General features: G+C 43.1%; 1 long non-coding RNA gene across 1 annotated transcript in view; it reads right to left on the bottom strand.

Annotated features, from left to right (window-relative positions):
• LOC139037137 (uncharacterized) overlaps positions 1-22,183 on the bottom strand; it is a 57,808-nt gene extending 35,625 nt beyond the window's left edge. Inside the window, exons 1-2 of the long non-coding RNA XR_011489958.1 lie at positions 21,954-22,183; positions 21,454-21,518 (exon numbers count right to left, since the gene is read on the bottom strand). This is a non-coding gene — a long non-coding RNA (uncharacterized lncRNA). The remainder of the gene's footprint in view (positions 1-21,453; positions 21,519-21,953) is intronic.
• Between the last annotated feature and the right edge of the window lie 323 nt (positions 22,184-22,506).

The following is a 22,506-nucleotide window of genomic DNA, read 5'->3' as shown; positions in this document are numbered from 1 at the left end:
TTTGTAGGGCAGCAATGGAGAAACAGACATAAAGAGCAGACTTATGGACACGGGGAGGGGGAGGAAAAGGTGAGATGTGTGGAGAGGGTAACATGGAAACTTTCATTACTATATGTAAAATAGACAGCCAATAGGCATTTGCTGCATGTCTCAGGAAACTCAAATAGGGGCTCTGTATCAACCTAGAGGGGTGGGATGGGGAGATGGGAGGGAGGTTCAAGAGAGAGGGGACATACATATATCTATGGCTGATTCATGATGAGGTTTGACAGAAAACAACAAAACTCTGTAAAGCAATTATCCTTCAACTAAAAATAAATTTACAAAATAAAAATAAAGATCCCACATCCCGCAATAAAAATGGAAGATCCCTGCGTGCCACAACTAAGATCTGACTCAGCCAAACAAATAAATAAATAGAATTGAGGTCTGGGTGTTGGATGCTGGAGTCACTGAGAATAATCATCCAGGAGGGATGGAGGCAAACGCTGTAAACCCAGAACTCATGTTCTCATTAGAAGGCTTTAGTATCATTGCAGCCATCAGAATTACTTAAGGAACACTGTAAACATGAACGTTCTGGAGTTATACTCTAACAATCCTGTATCATAATCTTTGGGGGGTAGCACCCATGCTTCTGATAATAATTAGATTAGGAGCTACCACCACAGGCAATAAGAAGCCATTCAAAATTTTAGTTGGGAAGCTGAGGATCAGAACTGTACTTTCAGATAATGGTCTTTAAACTAGGCTTTCAACAGCTGTGCAGGTATGGACAGTTTAAGGGGATCTTTGACTTCCATATGCATTGTTGCCTCAAACTGAAGTAAGGATGCACCTTCCATGTACACCATCATGCCTATTGTCTATCCCCACTACAGCTTTCACAACTGTCCTTCTTTTTATGGAAAAAAAAAAAGTGTATTACCCACCCATCCTAAAAGAGAGAGATACCTAAAAAACTCATCTTTAAGGTCACCCAGAGTAGGCTTCATTCTTGCCATCTCCTGTTTCACCACTTCTAATTTACCTTGATTCATGGACCTAACATTCCAGGTTCCTATGCAATATTGCTCTTTATAGCATCAGACTTTACTTCCGTCACCAGTCACATCCACACCTGGGCGTTGTTTTTGCTTTGGCTCCATCTCTTCATTCTTTCTGGAGTTATTTCTCCACTGATCTCCAGTAGCATACTGGGCACCTAACAACCGGCGCAGTTCATCTTTCAGTGTCAAATCTTTTTGCCTTTTCATACTGTTCATGGGGTTCTCAAGGCAAGAATACTGAAGTGATTTGCCATTCCCTTCTCCAGTGGACCACGTTTTGTCAGAAGGCTCCACCATGACCCGTCCGTTTTTGATGGCCCTACATGGCAGGGCTCATAGTTTCATTGAGTTAGACAAGGTTGTGGTTCATGTGATCAGTTTGATTAGTTTTCTGTGACTGTGGATTTTCATTCTGTCTGAATCAGTGAATTAACATGGACTGGAATGGGCGAATTTAATTCAGATGACCATTATATCTACTACTGTGGCAAGAATCCCTTAGAAGAAATGGAGTAGCCCTCATAGTCAACAAAAGAGTCTGAAATGCAGTACTTTGGTGCAATCTCAAAAATGGCAGATCTCTGTTCGTTTCCAAGTCAAGCTATTCAATATCACAGTAGTCCAAGTGCCCCAACCAGTAATGCTGAAGAAGCTTGAAGTCGAATGTTCTATGAAGACCTACAAGACCTTCTAGAACTAACACCCAAAAAAGATGTTCTTTTCATCATAGGGGACTAGGATGCAAAAGTAGGAAGTCAAGAGATACCTGGAGTAACAGGCAAACATGGCCTTGGAGTACAAAATGAAGCAGGGCAAAGCATGACAGAGTTTTGCCAAGAGAACGCACCAACATAGAAAACACCCTCTCCCAATAACACAAGAGAAGACTCTACACATGGATATCACCAGATGGTGAACACCGAAATCAGACTGATTAAATTCTTTGCAGCCAAAGATGGAGAAGCTCTATACAGTCAGTAAAAACAAGACCAGGAGCTGACTGTGGCTCAGATCATGAACTCCTGATTGCCAAGTTCAGACTTAAATTGAAGAAAGTAGGGAAAACCACTAGACCATTCAGGTATAACATAAATCAAATCCCTTACAATTATACTGTGGAAGTGACAAATAGATTCAAGGAATTAGATCTGATAGACAGAGTGCCTGAAGACCTAGGGATGGAGGTTTGTGACACTGCACAGGAGGCAGTGATCAAGACCATCCCCAAGAAAAAGAAATGCAAAAAGGCAAAACGGTTGTCTGAGGAGGCCTTACAAGTAGCTGAGAAAAGAAGAGAAGCTAAAGGCAAAGGAGAAAAGGAAAAATATACCCATCTGAATGCAGAATTCCAAAGAATAGCAAGGAGGGATAAGAAAGCCTTCCTCAGTGATCAGTGCAAAGAAATAGAGGAAAACAATAGAATGGGAAAGACTAGAGATCTCTTCAAGAAAATCAGAGATACCAAGGGAACATTTCATGCAAAGATGGGCTCAATAAAGGGCAGAAATGGTATGGACATAACAGAAGCAGAAAATATTAAGAAGAGGTGGCAAGAATACACAGAAGAACTGTACAAAAAAGATCTTCATGACCCAGATAATCACAATGGTGTGATCACTCACCTAGAGCCAGACATCCTGGAATGTGAAGTCAAGAGGGCCTTAGGAAGCATCACAATGAACAAAGCTAGTGGAGGTGATAGAATTCCAGTTGAGCCATTTCAAATCCTGAAAGATGATGCTGTGAAAGTGCCATACTCAATATGCCAGCAGATTTGGAAAACTCAGCAGTGGCCAAAGGACTGGAAAAGGTCAGTTTTCATTCCAGTCCCAAAGAAAGGCAATGCCAAAGAATGTTCAAACCACCACACAAGTACACTCATCTCACACGCTAGTAAAGTAATGCTCAAAATTCTCCAAGCTAGGCTTCAACAAGTATGTGAACCATGAACTTCCAGATGTTCAAGCTGGCTTTAGAAAAGGCATAGGAACAATAAATCAAATTGCCAACATCCACTGGATCTTTGAGAAACCAAAAGAATACCATAAAAACATCTACTTCCACTTTATTGTACTCCAAAGGCTTTGATTGTGTAGATCACAACAAACTGTGGAAAATTTTTTAAGGAGATGGGAATACCAGACCACCTTACCTGCCTCCTGAGAAATCTGTATGCAGGCCAAGAAGCAACAGTTAGAACTGGACATGGAACAACAGACTGGTCCCAAATTAGGAAAGGAGTACATCAAGGCTGTATATTGTCACCCTGCTTATTTAACTTATATGCAGAGTACATCATACAAAATGCCAGGCTGGATGAAGCACAAGCTGGAATCAAGGTTGCAGGGAGAAGTATCAATAACCTCAGATATGCAGATGATACCACCCTTATGGCAGAAAGTGAAGAAGAACTGAAAAGCCTCTTGATGAAAGTGAAAGAGGAGAGTGCAAAAGCTGGCTTAAAACTCAACATTCAAACAATGAAAGTCATGGCATCTGGTCCCATCACTTTGTGGCAAACAGTTAGGGAAACAATGGAAACAGTGAGAGACTTTGGGGGGGGGGGGCTCCAAAATCACTGCAGATGGTGACTGCAGGCATGAAATTAAAAGACGCTTGCTCCTTGGAAGAAAAACTATGAACAGACCAGACAGCATATTAAAAAGCAGAGACATTACTTTGCCAACAAAAGTCCATCTATTCAAAGCTATGGTTTTTCCAGTAGTCATGTATAGATGTAAGAGTTGGACTATAAAGAAAGATAAGGGCCAAAGAATTGATGGTTTTGCACTGTGGTGTTGGAGAAGACTCTTGAGAGTCCTTTGGACTGCAAGGAGATCCAATCAGTCAGTCCTAAAGGAAATCAGTCCTGAATATTCATTGGAAGGACTGATGCTAAAGCTGAAACTCCAATACTTCAGCTACCTGATGCAAAGAACTGACTCATTAGAAAAGATCCTGATGCTGGAAAAGACTGAAGGCAGGAGGAGAAGGGGACAACAGAGGATGAGATGGTTGGATGGCATCACCAACCTAGTAGACGTGAGTTTGAACAAGCTCCGGGAGTTGGTGAAGGACAGGGAAGCCTGGCATACTGTAGTCCATGGGGTCGCAAAGAGTTGGACACAACTGAGCAACTGAACTGATAGTAGGCTTCATGTCTTACCCTTTTTAATATATATTTCTGCTAAGTTTGAAGCATCACATTTTAAATGAAGTGATTTGGCACATGTTGAGATGTTCTAATTTAGACATAATATAGAACTGGCACAAATAATGATGGCCAGCTTTATTCCTTCTTACATTTTCAGGCAGCTGTGAAAGAATGTATTTCTTCAAAGATAAAATCCTGTGAGAACAAAGCAAAGAGAAGTTCAGCAGCAAATACCTGAGAATAGCAGCATCTTATATCATCCATGTGCAGGATCAGGGCAGGGCTCTCTGCCTTATCTAACCGTTCGATATGGACCTAGAATTCAGATATGTTTACCACAGGGAAATACTACAGGTTTATTGCAATTGAAAAGTTCAGACTGATGGAATAATTAAATTGATAATATCTGGGTTTGCTGATATTTTTTATATGCAGACATTTCCCTTAAATTGAATGAGCCATATCGGCAGCTCTAAGGTTTTAAGAAATTAAACTCAAAGCCCATAAGAAAAAAATCACATCTTATTTTTTTAATTATATAGTTGACCCTTGAACAAGATTAGGTGAGCCAACTCCCACCCCTGCCACATAGTCAAAAATCACATTGTATAGTTGTGACTCCCTCAAAACTTAACCACAGCCTACTATTGACCAGAACCCTGACATAATGGCCAATTAACACAGATTTTGCATGTTATATGTATTATATATTGTATTCTTAAAGTGAGCTAGAGCAAAGAAAATGCTATTTAAGAAATCGTAAGGAAGGACTTTCCCAGTGGTCCAGTGGTTATGCCTATGTGAGGATAGGCACAGTTTAATACCAGTTTTACACGTGATGTTCTACACAATGAATACTTACATCATGATGATGACACAAAGACATCTTATACGGTTCTCACTGAGCAATTATTAGACTTTCACACAAAGACACTCATGCACAAAAGCAACAGATAAGTTTATTAGCTAAACTGCATGATGATTATTTACTATTTATGAAGTGGAAGTGTATCATCATTAAGGTTTTCATCCTTGTGATTTTCACATTGAGTAGGATGAGCAGGAGGAAGAACAAGAGGGATAGGCCTTGCTGTCTCAGGGTGGCACATATGGAAGAGGTGGAGGAAATGGAGGGGAGAGGAAAGGAGGCACGATCTGTAAGTTATTCTGGAAATACAAAGTAATTTCTATCTGATGCTTTTGCCTTTTCATTTCTCTAAAAATGTTTCTGTGCAGGACCATTCTTTCTGCCACCATTTTCTTTATTTTTGTTTTTTATTTGACCTTGTCAGATTTTCATTGTATCATATGGGATCTTTCGTTGCATTACACAGCCTCTCTAGTCTCGGAGCTAGGGCTTAGTTGCTCCCGGGGCATGTGAGATCTTTAGTTCCCTTGTGGTGGTCTAGTCACTAAGTCATGTCTGACTCTTGCGACCCCATGGACTGCAGCCAGCCGGGCTCCTCTGGTCATGAAATTCTCCAGGCAAGAATACTGGAGTGGGTTGCCATTTCCTTCTCCAGGGGATCTTCCTGACTCAGGAACTGAACCTGGGTCTCCTGCATTGCAGGCAGATTCTTTACCAACTGAGCTACTAGGGAAACCCCTTTAGCTCCCTTACCAAGGATCGAACCCACAACCTCTGCATTATAAGGCAGATTCTTAACCACTAGACCACGAAGAAAGTACCAAAAGCAGTCTTAATTAATCGGAACCCTTCTGCCAGACTGTCTAATATTAGTCAATTTGTTTTCTGACACTGCTTCTTCTATGTCTTCTTCCTCTTCGTCTGACACTGGTTCAGAAGCATTCATCTCCATCAAGTCATCTTCTGTGAGTTCCTCTGGCATGGTGTCTATTAGCGCTTTCATTTCTCCAAGATCCGTATCTTGAAACCCTTCACTCCTCTAACTTTCCTGTCATATCCACAATGTCTTTCATGATTTCCTCGATTGGCTCTGTCACATATCCTGAGAAGTCATGCACAACATCTGAACACAGTTTTCTCCAGCAGGAATTTACTGTTTGGGGATTGATGGCTTTCACAGCTTTTTCTATAACAATGATGGCGTCTCTGATAGTATAACCCTTCCAGACTCATGATGCTCTATCAGTCCTTTCCAGAATACCATGTGTAATGAGCCTTAAAAGTTCTTATGACCCCTTGTTCCAGAGACTGAATTACAGAGGCTGTGTTTGGGAGCAAGTAGACCACAGTGACACCATTAGTGTGGAACTTGTAGTGTTCTGGGTGGCCATTTTCCCATATCAAAGGAACTTTAAATGGCAGTCTCTTACTGGCGAGGTGTTTCCTGACTTCAGGGACAAAGCACCCATGGACCAAATCCAGGAAAAGGGCTCTCATTGTTCAGACCTTCTTGTCGTACAACCGAAAGGCTGGCAGCTGGTGTTCATCTTTTATCTTTGAGAGTCAGGGGTGAGCAGGTCTATAGATAAGGACCACCCTGGTCACAAACTGCACTGCATTTGTATAAAACAGTAGAGTTAGCCTTTCCCTGCCTGCTTTAAATTCTGGTGCCCTACTTGTATTCCTTACTTATAGATGTCCTCTGTGGCATTTTTTTTTTCCAGAAGAGGGCACTTTGATCTGCATTAAAAATCTCTTCAGGTGGATCCTTTCTCTTTAATGATTTTCTTAATGGCTTCTGGGAACCTGTCTGATGCCTCTGATCAGCAGAAGCTGCTTCTCCCATTGTCTTGATAGTTTTAAAGCTAAGCATGCATGCTCATCACTCCGTCATGTCCAACTCTTTGCGATGCTGTGGACTGCAGCCCTCCAGGCCCCTCTATCCATGGAATGTTCCAGGCAAGAATACCTGAGTAGGCTGCCATTTCCTCCTCCAGGGGATTTTCCTTACCCAGACCTCAAAAACCCTTGCCTCCAGCATCTCCTGCATTGGCAGGTGGACTCTTTACCAGTGAGCCACCTGGGAAGTCTTTTCAAGCCAAACCTCTTTCTAAAATTCTCAGAATATCCTTTGTTGGCATTAAATTCTCTAGCTTCTCTTCACCTTCCCTTCACTTCACTTTGTCATGTAATGACCACTTTTTCCTGAATAGTTTATAGGTATGCCTTTCTTACAGCAATCCGGCACCCACATAAAAGCTGCATTTTCAATACAAGATAAAAAGGTATTTCACAAAAAGTGCAAGGTTTTCATTCCTGCAAGCATAGCTGCAGCAAATGGACTTCATGAATTTCCTCTTCTTTCTTTTTGCAGTAGTCCTTAGGCTGGACTCATTTGTCTTGAAATGGTGGGCAACCGCAGCTGCAGATTTCAATTTACAGTACATATCAAGCAATTCAACTTTTTCTTATAATGTCATGACTTTTCTCTGCTTCTAGGGAGCACTTCCAACATCACTAGCAACACTTTGTATGGGTCCTACAATGTTACATAAGGTTTACGGTACTGCTTTAAACACAATGAAAAATATGTAAGAACCACAACAGATCGCTTACTGTAATATGCTATTTACTGGAGAGAGCAGTTAAGTAACTGCTCATGTAGAGATGATTAGCCTCACAAAGCCTTTTAAGCAGATACAACACTTGAGCTCACTGCAACAGCAACAGGATGTGGCTATGAAATTATTACAGTAGTACAGTATGTGCCACAGTTAATTTATGCAGCTATGATTTAATACTGCATCTTTATGTTTGTTTACACCTCTCTGGCCTTCCAGTGGTGCCATGGATGGTCTCTGTTTGTGCACCTAAGTTTTGATAAATTTTAACTTTTCATAATAGATCTGTGTAAATTTTATGGTAATAAAAATGGCAAAACAGACTAGTAACTACATATATTTTATGCATTCATGACATACCGAACTTTCTAAAAGTGTTTCGCTGTTTCTGAGCTATGTGTTTTGTCTGAGGGTTTTCTCAAATTATCACAAATATCAAAAAATTTCCAATACATTTATTTAAAAAAATCTGCATACAACTGGACCCACACAGTTCAAACTCATGTTGTTCAAGGGGCAGCTGTATTGCAAGGTATATTAAAATTAATTTTTTATATTCCCAATTCTTTCTGAGGGATTGGGGTCAAATAAAATGCCTCTATCTGAAGAATAAAATACATAAGTAATATTAATATTAATTTGTTAAGTCTTGGTAAAACCTTTCTTGGTATGTTTCCCAGGAATTAAGTGAATGAAACTAAGTGGGCAACAGTTCTTTTGAAAGTTAGGTGGTTTCCAACTCTTTTGCTTTCAACAAAACTGAAAATTGAGGTGTCAGCTGATAGATTGTTAAAAATAATTTTGATAATAAATTGCTATGTGATTTTTGGCATTTAATTCAGAAGGGGCTCAAATAATTGAGAAAGTCTACAATATCAAAACTCATTTCCCCCCACACACCAACAGTCAATTAACCATTGACAAAGCAGGTAAGAATATACAATGGCAAAAAGATAGTCTCTTCAGCAAGTGATGTTGGGAAAGCTGGACAGCTGCATGTCAATCAGTGAATTTAGAACACACCCTTACACCATACACAAAAATAAACTCAAAATGGCTTAACAACTTAAACATAAGCCGTGACACCATAACTCTTAAAAGAGAACACAGGTGAAACATTCTCTGACATAAATCATACCAATGTTTTTTTAGGTCAGTCTCCCAAGGCAATAGAAATAAAAGCAAAAAATTTAAAAACGAGACTTAGTCAAAAATCACAAACTTTTGTATAGCAAGTGAAAATTGCTCAGTCGTGTCCAACTTTTTGCGACCCCATGGACTATACAACCCATGGAATTATCCAGGTCAGAATATTGGAGTGGGTAGCCTTTGCCTTCTCCAGGGGATCTTCCCAACCCAGGGGTCAAACCCAGCTCTCCCACATTGCAGGCGGATTCTTTACCAGCTGAGCCACAAGAGAAGCCCAAGAATACTGGAGTGGGTAGCCTATCCCTTCTCCAGCAGATCTTCCCGACCCAGAAATCGAACCGGGGTCTCCTGCATTGCAGGTGGATTCTTTACCAATTGAGCTATGAAGGAAGCTCCTTTGTATAGCAAAGGAAACCATAAAAAAAAAAAAAAAAGAAAAGAAAAGACAATCTATGGACTAGGAGAAAATATTTATAAACGATGCAACCAACAAAGACTTAATCTCCAAAATATACAAACCTCACACAATCCCTTCAAACAGCTCACACAACTCAATAACAAAAAGCAAACAACCCAACCAAAAAATGGGCAGAAGACCTAAGTAGCTATTTCTCCAAAAAAGACATACAGATTGACAGTAGGCACATGAAAAAATGCTCAACACTGCTAACCATTAAAGAAATGCAAATCAAAACTACGAGATACTACCATCACCAGCCACAGTGGCCACCGTTAACGTCTCCAAATAATAAATGCTGTAGAGAAAAGGGATCCCTCCCACACTATTGGTGGGAATGTAACTTTGGTGCAGCCACTACGGAGAACAGCATGGAAGTTATTCAGAAAACTAAAAATTGAGTTGCCATGTGATCCAGCAACCCACTCCTGGGCACATATCTGGAGAAAACTATAATTCAAAAAGATACATGCACCCTTAAGTTCATAGCAGCACTTACTATAGCCAAGACATGGAAACAACTTAAATGTTCATTGATGGGTGAATGGATAAAGAAGACTTGGTACATATATACAATGGGATACTACTCAGCCATTGAAAAAAAGAAATGAAATAATGCCATTTCGGGCATTACTTCTTTCTTGTTGCCCTTGTCTTTTTGTCTCCACCAGCGCCAGGCGAACAGGCCCAGCAGCACCACAGTGAGGAGCAACAGGAGGACGAGGCCTATGACAGCGTCCACCCAGTGCTGCCCTGAACCCAGGGCTGGGCTGATCTTGGAATAGGGATTCAGCTCTCCATCAAGAGGGCAGCTGCGGGTGGAGGCAGGGGCTGAGCCAGGGAAAGCCCACTTGCTCTTCAAATTGCCACACCCTGGGGCCTAGACTCCTCTCATCTTAGGAGACCCGGGTTCTGGTCTTGGCCCTGTTCCTCAATCCCTTCAACCTCACCTGTGTGTGTCTAGATATTATCATTCTAAATGAAAGTAGGTCAGAAACAGAAAGACAAATACCATATGATATCGCTTCTATGTGGAATGTAAAATATGATACAAATGAACCTATCTACAAAACAGAAATAGGCTCACAGATATCGAAAACAGACTGTGGTTGCCAAAGGAGATGGTAGGCAGGGAGGGAGGGAGGGTGGGACTGGAAGTTTGGAATTAGTAGATGTAAACTGCTACATATAGAATGGATAAACAACAAGGTTCTACTGTACAGCACAGGAAACTACATTCAATATCCTGTGATAAACCATAATGGAAAAGAATATACATATATAACTGAGTCAGTTTGCTGTATGGTAGAAATTAACACAATATTATAAATCAACGATCAGTTCAGTTCAGTCACTCAGTCATGTCCGACTCTTTGCGACCCCATGCACTGCAGCAAGTCAGGGCTCCCTGTCCATCACCAACTCCTGGAGTTTACTCAAACTCATGCCCATTGAGTTGGTAATGCCATCCAATCATTTCATCCTCTGTCGTCCCCTTCTCTTCCTGCCTTCAATCTTTCCAACATCAGGGTCTTTTCAAATGAGTCAGCTCTTCGCATCAGGTGGCCAAAGTACTAGGAGTTTCAGCTTAAACATCAGTCCTTCCAATGAACACCCAGGACTGATCTCCTTTAGGATGGACTGGTCGGATCTCCTTGCAGTCCAAAGGACTCTCAAGAGTCTTCTCCAACACCACAGTGCAAAAGCATCAATTCTTTGGTGCTCAGCTTTCTTTATAGTTCAATTCTCACAGCCATACATGACCACTAGAAAAACAATAGCCTTGACTAGACAGACCTTTGTTGGCAAAGTAATGTCTCTGCTTTTTAATATGCTGTCCAGGTTGGTCATAGCGTTTCTTCCAACGAGCAAGCGTCTTTTAATTTCATGGCTGCAGTCACCATCTGCAGTGATTTTGGAGCCCAGAAAAATAATGTCAGTCAGTTTCCACTGTTTCCCCATCTATTTCCCATGAAGTGATGGGACCAGATGCCAAGATCTTAGTTTTCTGAATGCTTACTTTCAAGCCAACTTTTTCACTCTCCTCTTTCACTTTCATCAAGAGGCTCTTTACTTCTTCACTTTCTGCCTTAAGGGTGGTGTCATCTTTATATCTGAGGTTATCGATATTTCTCCCGGCAATCTTGATTCCAGCCTGTGCTTCTTCCAGCCCAGCGTTTCTCATGATGTACTCTGCATATAAGTTAAATAAGCACGGTGACAATATACAGCCTTGATGTACTCCTTTTCCTATTCGGAATCAGTCAGTTGTTCCATGTCCAGTTCTAACTGTTGCTTCCTGACCTGCATACAGGTTTCTCAAGAGGCAGGTCAGGTGGTCTGGTATTTCCATCTCTTGAAGAATTTTCCAGAGTTTGTGATCCACACAAAGGCTTTAGCATAGTCAATAAAGCAGAAATAGATGTTTTTCTGGAATACTCTTGCTTTTTTAACGATCCAGTGGATGTTGGCAACTTGATCTCTGGTTCCTCTGCCTTTTCTAAAACCAGCTTGAACATCTGGAAGTTCATGGTTCACATACTGTTGAAGCCTAGCTTGGAGAATTTTGAGCATTACTTTACTAGCGTGTGAGATGAGTGCACTTGTGTGGTGGTTTGAACATTCCTTGGCATTGCCTTTCTTTGGGACTGGAATGAAAATTGACCTTTTCCAGTCCCATGGCCACTGGTGAGTTTTCCAAATTTGCTGGCATATTGAGTGCAGCACTTTCACAGCATCATCTTTCAGGATTTGAAATAGCTCAACTGGAATTCTATCACCTCCATTAGCTTTGTTCATTGTGATGCTTCCTAAGGCCCACCTGGCTTCACATTCCAGGATGTCTGGCTCTAGGTAGTCACCATTGTGATTATCTGGGTCATGAAGATCTTTTTTGTACAGCTCTTCTGTGTATTCTTGGTACTTCTGTTAGGTCCACACCATTTCTGTCCTTTATTGAGCCTATCTTTGCATGAAATGTTCCCTTGGTATCTCTAATTTTCTTAAAGAGCTCTCTAGTCTTTCCCATTCTATTGTTTTCCTCTATTTCTTTGCACTGATTACTGAGGAAGGCTTTCATCTCTCTCCTTGCTATTCTTTGGAACTCTGCATTCAAATAGGTATATCTTTCCTTTCCTTCTTTGCTTTTGGCTTCTCTTCTTTTCACAGCTATTTGTAAGCCCTCCTCAGACAACCATTTTGCTTTTTTGCATTTCTTTTCCTTGGGGATGGTCTTGATACCGGTCTCCTATACAATGTCACGAACCTCCGTCCATAGTTCATCAGGCACTCTATCAGATCCAGTCCCTTAAATCTATTTCTCACTTCCACTGTTTAATCGTTTGGGATTTGATTTAGGTCATACCTGAATGGTCTAGTGGTTTTCCCTACTTTCTTCAATTTAAGTCTGAATTTGGCAATGAGGAATTCATGATCTGAGCCACAGTCAGCTCCCAGTCTTGTTTCTGCTAACTGTATAGAGCTTCTCCATGTTTGGCTGCAAAGAATATAATCAATCTGATTTCAGTGTTGACCATCTAGTGATGTCCATGTGTGGAGTCTTCTCTTGTGTTGTTGGATGAGGGTGTTTGCTATGACCAGTGTGTTCTCTTGGCAAAACTCTATTAGCCAATGAAACAAATTTTTTTAAAACTCCTATTCTCATTTACTTATTTTTGTGAACCATGTAACATTTAACCACTAATACACAGACAAAAGCATAGGGCCATCCATCTCATTAACAAAGACATTTTTACTAAAATTTTTTTCATGTTTTTTTTTTTCTATCCAGCACATAGACAATGCTTTATTTTTACTATTTTAAGTATTATTATTGTTTTCATTGGATTCTCATCTTTGGTAAAATCACTGAGAGAGAAAATATAGATACAACAAGAGGACTGAGGACAAAACTTCAGTTCAATTCAGTTCAGTTCAATCACTCAGTCATGTCCGACTCTTTGTGACCCCATGGACTGCAGCACGCCAGGCCTCCCTGTCCGTCACCAACTCCTGGAGCTTGCTCAAACTCATGTCCTTTGAGTCGGTGAGGCCATCCAACCATCTCATCCTCTGTCATCCCCTTCTTCTCACCTTCAATCTTTTCCAGCATCAGTTCTTTGCATCAAGTGGCCAAAGTATTAGAGTTTCAGCTTCAGCATCAGTTCTTCCAACGAATATTCAGGACTGATTTCCTTTAGGATGGACTGGTTGGATCTCCTTGCAGTCTCAAGAGTCTTCTCCAACACCACAGTTCAAAAGCATCAATTCTTCAGTGCTCAGCTTTCTTTATACTCCAACTCTCACATCCATACATGACTACTTAGCATTTCCCAATTTCAAGACTGAGACAAAATGAGGATCCAGCAGGACACTGAGAAGGCGAGATCATTCACTCATTTAGGCAACAAGTGTCTGTTGGTCACCTGTCGGGGCCAGGCTCCGGGGTGGGGCCTGCGGTGGGCGCATCGGACGTGGCGCTTCCCCCACGGACCTCACTCTCTGGGGGAGGGAGCGAGGCCACACCATGCAGTCCCTGAGTGCCTGCCATGGGCCAGGCCCCGCTCCAAGCAGCAGGGGACACAGTGGGAACAGACCAGGTCCCGGCCTGCAGGCTCCTGTTCCAGTCTATGCAGTGTGACACCTGGGACAACAGAGGGAAGCCCTGGGTGCTGTGGGCACATTGAGGGACCGCCAGGGCCCACTCAGCCCAGGGCGGTCAGGGAAGGCTGCCCAGAGCCCTCACTGTCCTGGTGGAGCCGGAGGACAGGATAGGAGGAGCCGAGGAAGACAAAGCAGAGAGAGGGTGGCTCAGGAACCCAGGGCGTTTGGGAGGGACGGTGCCAAGCTTACTGCCGCAGGTTCTAGAAAAGCCCATGTAAAACTCAAAAAAACAACACCCCTCATAGAGGCCAAATTAACAGAGAATGAATTTAACAACATTTTTTTCAACCCCAACCATATGTTCCTATAGGCTTCCTAAGAACAGCTGGTGTGTGGAATGCAAATTCCATGAGGACAGGGTCTGTGACTTCCTGTCACCAGTGCCAGGGATCAATGATGACAGTTGACAACCAACCGTCCCCATCGGCGAACTCCTTTCCAAGCACCTCAAGTCACACTCGCAGCAGACCTTATCACCCATAAAACTGCATCACTTCCCCAGTAAGGATCTAAGCATTCCCGGTGCACCCTTATGCCTTCTTGTTTGTAAGCTGGAAGAAATGTTCCTTATCTGTCTTTATTTCTTCCTTCATAAGCATCAGTATACATCCATTCACACAGAAAGGATGATGTGTGATGGGTGAGCCCATTGCCCAGGACTGAGCTCAGGTAAAGAAGAAGGAAGGCACTGAAGAGGATCCTGTTGGTCGTGGGGTCACTGGAGAAGCCAAGCAGGATAAATTCAGACATCCACATGATGGGCCTTGTAATAGGCAGAAATTTCTTAAACAGGAGGCAAAAAGCACTGCTGCTGCTAAGTCACTTCAGTCGTGTCCGACTCTGTGCAACTCCATAGATGGAAGCCCACCAGGCTCTGCTGTCCCTGCTATGCCAGGCTCTTCACACATCATCTCATTTAATCCTTGAAATACCCTGTGACAGGCTGAATGGAATGAGAATCACACAGACAATCCTTGCCACAGTCCTTCTTACCCCAGACAGGGATGCAAAAAAATTTTTTTCATGTTTAATAATCATTTATCATAATTTATAACACATTTATATTGCTCTGACCAATTATGTACTACTAATAATTATGATGCTAATTCACCACAGAAGAAATTTAATTTCTATTATCTGATCATCTTAGGAAATATTTTTTAAATTTCAATTCATATGCTTTTTTCTTGTTGCAGAAAATAATAATAATCAATAAAAGACTATCAAGGATAAAAATATGTTATATCAGGATAAAATTCCATAGAGAGAAGTACAATGGATTTTTCAAGTTTAAGGAAAAGACGCAACATAAAATTCCAACTTTAAAGGACTTTTTTTAAAATTAATAATAGTGAGCATCAAACTGCCATGGTATTTAAGTCCTATTGATACACTTTTTAAGGTTTTATACCAGTTTTAAATGTCAATATATGCAATAAGCCATAAATTACATCCTTTGAAATTATTTAAACTTATAATACAAATTCAAAACATTATTGTGTGAAATACAGAAGCTCAAACATCTGAAGACTGCTTGCTGAAGACAACATCAGGAAATATTTGCCGATAGTAGGTGTATCCTCTATCTGGTGGTTCAGTCGGTCACGAATCTGCCTGCAATGTGGAAGACCTGAGTTCAACCCCTGTGCTGGGAAGATCCCCTGGAGGAGGGCATGCCAACCCACTCCAGTACTCTTACCTGGAGAATGCCCATGGATAGAGGAGCCTGATGGGCTGTAGTCCATGGGGTCGCAAAGAGTCAGACAGGACTGAGCAACTAAGATTAGCACAGCACAGCAGGTGTATAAATGAATCTTTGCTGAATTAGCAGCAAATTTAAGACCAGAGGCAGAGAAACCAAGAGGAGATTGCTACCATAATCCATTCACTTCTTATATTTATTGATGGACTGGCCTGTCTGTTCTGTGACTGTACCGTGAACTGGAGATCAAACAGCACCCACGGTCCTGCCCTTGTGGAGTTGACAGGCCTGGAGAAAAGCAATGAGGCTGACACCAAGGTAGTAGTATCAAGGGGGGAGGTAAGGGAACAGATGTCAGTATTACTGAAAACTTGCTGATTTATCTATATGTCTGTGTCTTTATTGCATATCTTCCTTTTTTTAAAAAAAATAAGACCAGCTTGCTGAAAGTCTAAGTCCAAATATTGAAGGTGCAGATGGAGGGCCTCCTTGAAACTGAGTGCTTTTATGACCCAAGCCCCACCAAAGTTTTAAATAACAAAAATAATTCCTGCTCATTTTAAGAATCCAAGTAAAGTCAAATGTAAAAGTGAACAGTTAGACAGCATATTAAAAAGCAGAGACATTACTTTGCCAACAAAGGTCCATTTAGTCAAGGCTATGGTTTTTCCAGTGGTCATGTATGGATGTGAGAGTTGGACTATAAAGAAAGCTGAGCACCGAAGAATTAATGCTTTTGAACTGTGGTGTTGGAGAAGACTCTTGAGAATCCCTTGGACTGCAAGGAGATCCAACCAGTCCATCCTAAAGGAGATCAGTCCTGGGTGTTCATTGGAAGGACTGATGTTGAAGCTGAAACTCCAATACTTTGGCCACCTGATGCAAACAGCTTACTCATTTGAAAAGACACTGATGCTGGAAAAAACTGAGGGCAGGAGGAGAAGCGGACAACAGAGGATGAGATGGTTAGATGGCATCACTGACTCAATGACATGAGTTTGGGTAGGCTCCAGGAGTTGGTGATGGACAGGGAGGCCTGGCGTGCTGCAGTTCATGGGGTCACAAAGAGTCAGACACGACTGACCAATTGAACTGAATTGAACTGAACTTAGCCTCTTTGTCTCATTCAATCTCATTTCTGTAAAAAAGACAGCTGTTACAAAATGGGATCATTTCTATGATGCCAGACCCCAAGTGGAGGAGGATGTATACCGGATCAAAGACGAGTGGGTCAGACTCCTGTGTCATGCTGTCCTGGATCCAAATCTTTGCTTGCCTTGAAGGTCTAAATCAACATGGCAAGTTATGCACACATAGACACACTCAGGATTGTAAAAGATGAAACTGTGACATGGTTTATGTCTCCAGCTGGCTCTGACTCCAGGGCCCCAGGGTATCTGTCTGTGTGTAGCCCCTGCAGGCCGAAGCCTAGTCCCCATCCATATCAGTCCTTTCAGGGACTTGCATGTTTGAAAATCCCACTCAGTCTCAAAATTGGTCTCAGCACTGCTCCCACTGGTCAACATGTCCTGCCCCAGGAGTTGACCTGCTGCAGACAGTTACAGGGGGCAGGGTAGGGGGCAGTAAGCAGGGTCTCAGCCTACATAGCTTCCCTGAACAGCTGTTTGGGAAACTTTGGAGTTCTGATCCTGTATTTGTGCCTCCTTGACTTAAGGCAGGCCCAGACATCCCCAGCAGCAAAAAAGCAAGCAGATTTGTCAAAGGAGTATTTTTCCCACCTATGAGGTGTTTGGCAGCTCATGTAAGTGTTGGTAACCTTATGAGACTGAGACAAACGCCCTGCTCAAGGAATACACTAGCTCTTTCATTTACTTGGACACTTCACCTTTTAACTCGGGAAAGCTCTGGCAGGACACAGCACTGCTTGTCTCCACATTTTCCGTATTGCAGGAACGGAGAAAGCATTTGATGAAAGACTGAGCAAATGAATGAATGAATAAATAACTACATGGTTTCTGTAAATTTCAGTTTTTTAAGTCTGTCACTTTTAAAATATGCTTCCATTCCCTGTCTTGATTCAGGACCTCATAATCTCTTACCTGTACCCTGCACCCAGCTCAGAAAGAGTCTCAGCAGCTTCATCACTCCATTTCAGCTTTACCGTCACAGTCTGCCTTGGAAACTATCTGACTCATTTCATTATGCTCTAAATTCAACCATTCATTCATTCAACAAACATGTATTGAGGGACATCCCTGGTAGTCCAGTGGCTAAAATTTCATGCTCCCAATGCAGGGGGCCCAGATTCTATCCCTGGTTGAGGCACTAGAGCCCACATACCACAACTAAGACCCAGTGCAGCCAAATAAATAAATAAAAATTTTTTAAAATATGTACTGAGCATCCACTATGTTCGAGGTACTGCTCTGGCTCCTTGGGACACATCAATCAATTTAAAACAACAAAACAAAGATCAGTGCTCTGCAAGGGCTCATATTTGAATAAATATGTTATATCATATGTTATACTATAAAAAGTTAGATAAAAAAGGGAAAAAAAAAGCAAGGAAGCCAGCATAAGAGTGTAGGGTAAAAGATGCTGCCAGGAGCTGTCCCACTGAGAAAGTGAGCTAAGTGAGCTGAGCAAAATCTTAAGAAAGTGGGGAAATAAGACAAGGAGAATAGCTGAGAGAAGGATGTCCTAAGCAGAGAGAACTGAGGCAGGGTATGTCTGACCTGGCTGAGGAACGACAAGGAAACCCTGCTGCTGGAACAAAGTGAATGATGACGGGAACAGTGGGAGCCAGAGAGGCAGTCCTCTAGGTCAGATCACACAGGACTTCGTCGGAGGGTCTGGAGCAGAGGGACGTGCTCTGACATGTTTGAAAAGAATTCCTCTGGCTTCTGAATGGAGGACAGACTCCTGGGGTGGGGGTGGGGGGGTGGATTTAGAAGCAGAGGAAATTGTAGGAGCTACTGCAGTAACCCAGGCAAGAAATAACTAAAAGTGCCTCTGACCAGAATGGCAGCAGTGCAGGTGGTGAGCAGTGTATGGATTCGATTCTGGATATATTTTGAAGACAGAGCCGTAGGGATTTCCTGACAGGTTGGAGGTAGGAGGTGAGAGAAAAAGTAAAGAATGACTCTCAGGCTTTATTTAGTCTGAGCGATGGAAGAAGAGCACCCTCACCAACTGAGGCAGGGCAGGCTGTGCGTAGAGCAGTGCAGGGGGTAAGAGTAGATGTTTGTGCGTGGACACATTGTCCTTGGGTTGTCTTTTAAACTTTTAAGTGGCGATATCAAGTAGACAACTGGATAAATGACTAGGGAGAGAGATCTGGGCTGGCTCTCTCCTGGCTTCCCATGCTTTAAATATGGAGTTCACTGACATCTCCAAAATCAGCTGACTTGTCCCTTAAGCTGCAATTTCTTAAATTTCATTGCCTACTTGATTTAGCTTTCTAACAGGCATCTCAGATTTAACATGTCCAAAACTAAGTTCCTAATTCCCTGACTCCCTCTATAAAACACAAAGAGAAGAACAAACAATAAAATTTTTTAAATACGGCAGTTCCATTCTTCCTAAAACTTTAAGCCATCACTGACTCTTACTTTCAAACTTCACATTCAAACTATCAACAAATGTTGCTGGCTCCATGCCCAGGCTATCTGTACCACCTTTACCAATGCACCCTGGTTCAAAGCACCATATCATCTCTTGCCTGAATTATTAACCACCTCCAAACTCTGACAGTCTGACAATCAAATTGATTCTTTTAAAAGGTAAATCAGAGCACTTCATTCCTCTCCTCAAAACCCTCAAATGGCTCCACTATCACAGTATGTGGGACAACCCACCACTCTGCTTACATCCCCTTCATTTCCCACTTACTCCACTTCCATCACACAGGCTTCCTCCCACAGGCCAAGCACATGGCCCTGCCTCAGAGCCTTTGCACCGGTGTTTCTTCTGCCATGAAAGCCCCCTCCCCAGAGCTGCAAAATGGCTGCTCTTTCACCTCCTTCATATCTCTGCTTAAATGTTACATCAGAAAAGAATCTTCCCTAACTACTCTACACAAAAACAGTACACCTAATCTCCCTCACCTGGCTTCATTTCTCTCTGTTGCACTTATGATTATTGGACAATATAATACATAGTACTTAATATTTAATATATATGTTTATTGTATGTCTCCCCTAACTAGAATGTGAGCTTCGCAGTAGCACAGATTTTGTTTTGTTCACTTCTTTATCCTCAGTGCTTGGACCAGTGCCTGGCAGGTAGTAGACATTCACTAAATATTTGCGAGAGGAAGGAAAGAGGAAAGGAAGAAAGGAAGGCTGGCTTCTTTGGAGCTTAAGGGTTCATCATGACACCAGAAATTGGCTGGAGAAAAAAGACCTCAGCACAAACTCTTGAACATGGCATAACCACCCCCCGCTCCACCCCACCACACACAGACCCTCAATAACTTGAAACCCATGAAAAGGTACAACAAAGGGAGATGGTGACATATGCTTGTGGGATGGAAAAGTATACAGCCATTAAAAACACTAATTATGAAGACAGTAAAATGTTTATAGTATGTTAAAAGTAGCAGACTGTGAAATAGAACAGTTCTCAACATATAATTACTGTGCTGCTATAATTACAGCAATGCAAATGTGTGCACACAGGAGAGCTGACATTTAAAACAAAATAAATTAGGCCTATCAGTGGGATTGTGGGTGGCTTTGTAATCTTTCTTTTTTTCCTTTACAATTTAAAAAAAAAAAAAACGAAACTCTTGTATCCTTTCTTCCTTAAAAGGAGCACGTTTTAACTCCCTGGGCACACTGGCTGAGGAAAATCCCAGCCCAGTGAAGTCAGCACCCAAGTTCCCCCAGAGACTCCCCTGCGTGGAGGAGGGGTCCTGGGCCGGCCCTGCACTGAGGGCTGCCCCAGAGGCCGAAACCCAGGGGTAAGTGAGGCATAGAGCGTTTGCATGACTAATCCAGGAAAAAAAACCCACCGGAGACTTATTTCTATTTAAGCACAGAGAAATGCAGAAGTAGATCTACGTGAACCTAATCTGTCTTTAAAACGAAACCAATTGTGCCCCTGAGGCTTTTCTGGGGGTGATGGGAGGGGCTTCTGTAAGGAGAGAAAGTCAAGTCCAGGCTGTAATGACCCTCACTGGAGAACCAAACACTTCCACTGGGGTCCAGATTCGTGGGCCTGGAGTCGCTCCTCACGGGGAACCTCCTTGTTAGTGCCAAGAGGTCTGAATCTGGAAACCCACTGAATGTTAAGCTTTTCATAACCAAACTAAGGTTATGTACATTGGTCATCATAAAAGCTACCGAATTCTTAACTAGAAAAAGGCACATCACCCCCCAACTGGAAACAATTTCAGGGTTGTCATGGACTCCTTAAATCCTAGACAATCTTACTTGGCCCTGTACCCCAGATTAAAAACTCCTGCTGCATCTGCTACATACACTGTGCATGACGTGAACATTCTTTTTCATCTGTTGATACGTTTGTGATTAATAAATACAAATAAATAAGTACAGATTAATTTAAAAGAAATACTGAATTCAGAGACGCTGTTGTTGTTATGTATGTCCTCCAAAGAGACAGTAAACGCCCCTACAGGTCCAGAAGCACGTTAAAGGAGGTCTTCCATCCCAGGGGTCCCCTATCCCTGCAGCAAGGCTGAACCCCCAATGTCTCTTCTAAGAGTGGGTCCTGCTGTCTCTCGCTGGTCCCGGGGCCCAGGCATTGGAAGGCGCCTGTGCTTTTCGGGGTTTTTTCACGGAAATGCTGCAACCGCTGGTTGGCTCACCTGTATTTTAAGTTTTACTCTCCAATTATCACTGGGTTTTCCGGACGTAGACTGTCAGCCAGTGTCTAAAAAAATAACCAGCACGGTCCTGAGCGCGTGGCGCAGCCCTCGAGGGCGCTGCGGGTGAGCGCCCTGGGGAGCAGCCCTGACGCGCCCGGGCGTAGGCGGCCTGCCCCGCCGCGGCCAACCGCGGAATGTCCTGCCCGCGAGCTCCCCCGCCTGGGCGCGCCGGGAGGCCCGGCCGAGGCCAGGGAGCGCGCGGCGTTCCCGCGCGGAGGGGAGCGCCGTCCGGCCCCGGCTCCCGACAGGCCTCGGCGTCGGGCTGAGCGGCGCCAGGCCCGAGACGCTGCGGTTCCGGGACACCCTTCTCCCCGGCGGCTCGCTGACCGAAGGGAGACCGTGAGCAGAGGGGCGCACGCGCCAGCCTGTTCCTCATCGCTGACGACTCCAGGACGACCCCCCTCCCCGCTCTCTTCTCATTCCCTGAGATGCCCCAAAACCTGATTTCCACTTTGGCAACCAAACTTGGCTGATTCGAGAATCCCCGGCCTGACTCAGTCCGGAACTCATCCGACAACAGCATCTGGCACACGTTCTGTATGGATGCGTCTGCTGAATAAATAAAATATTTTATTTTTCATGTTTGAACGGTGTCTGCTTCAACAACATTTCAACAGTGAGCTCCTTGTTAGGAGTGGGTACAGTCCGTGATGTGCTGATTAGGATGGGGGACGGCCGAGGAAGTGGCGGGGGGGGAGGGGGTGGGTAGGGGAACGCAGGAAGCTGCGGACTGGAAAGTCAGCTCCTAGAACCTATGCGGGCGCAGCGCCTGGTGCCGCGGAATTCCGCACAGAGGGCAAGAACCACGCGCCCTGAAGTCACGGAACTGGAAAGACAGATGCTAAAGGGAGAGCCCGAAGGGGACAGTTACTACCCAATAGCCTGGTACAGGCCCAGCTCTTAGAGGCACTAGAGAGGTGGGATTGGGGAAACTGGATAGGAGGACCTGGATAGGAGGAGCCCGGTCAAAAGCGCCCCAAATCCTGCAGAGAC

Source organism: Odocoileus virginianus, chromosome 10 (genome assembly GCF_023699985.2).
Source record: "Odocoileus virginianus isolate 20LAN1187 ecotype Illinois chromosome 10, Ovbor_1.2, whole genome shotgun sequence".
NCBI classification, from domain to species: Eukaryota; Metazoa; Chordata; class Mammalia; order Artiodactyla; family Cervidae; genus Odocoileus; species Odocoileus virginianus.
This window is presented reverse-complemented; position numbering and strand designations above follow the sequence as displayed.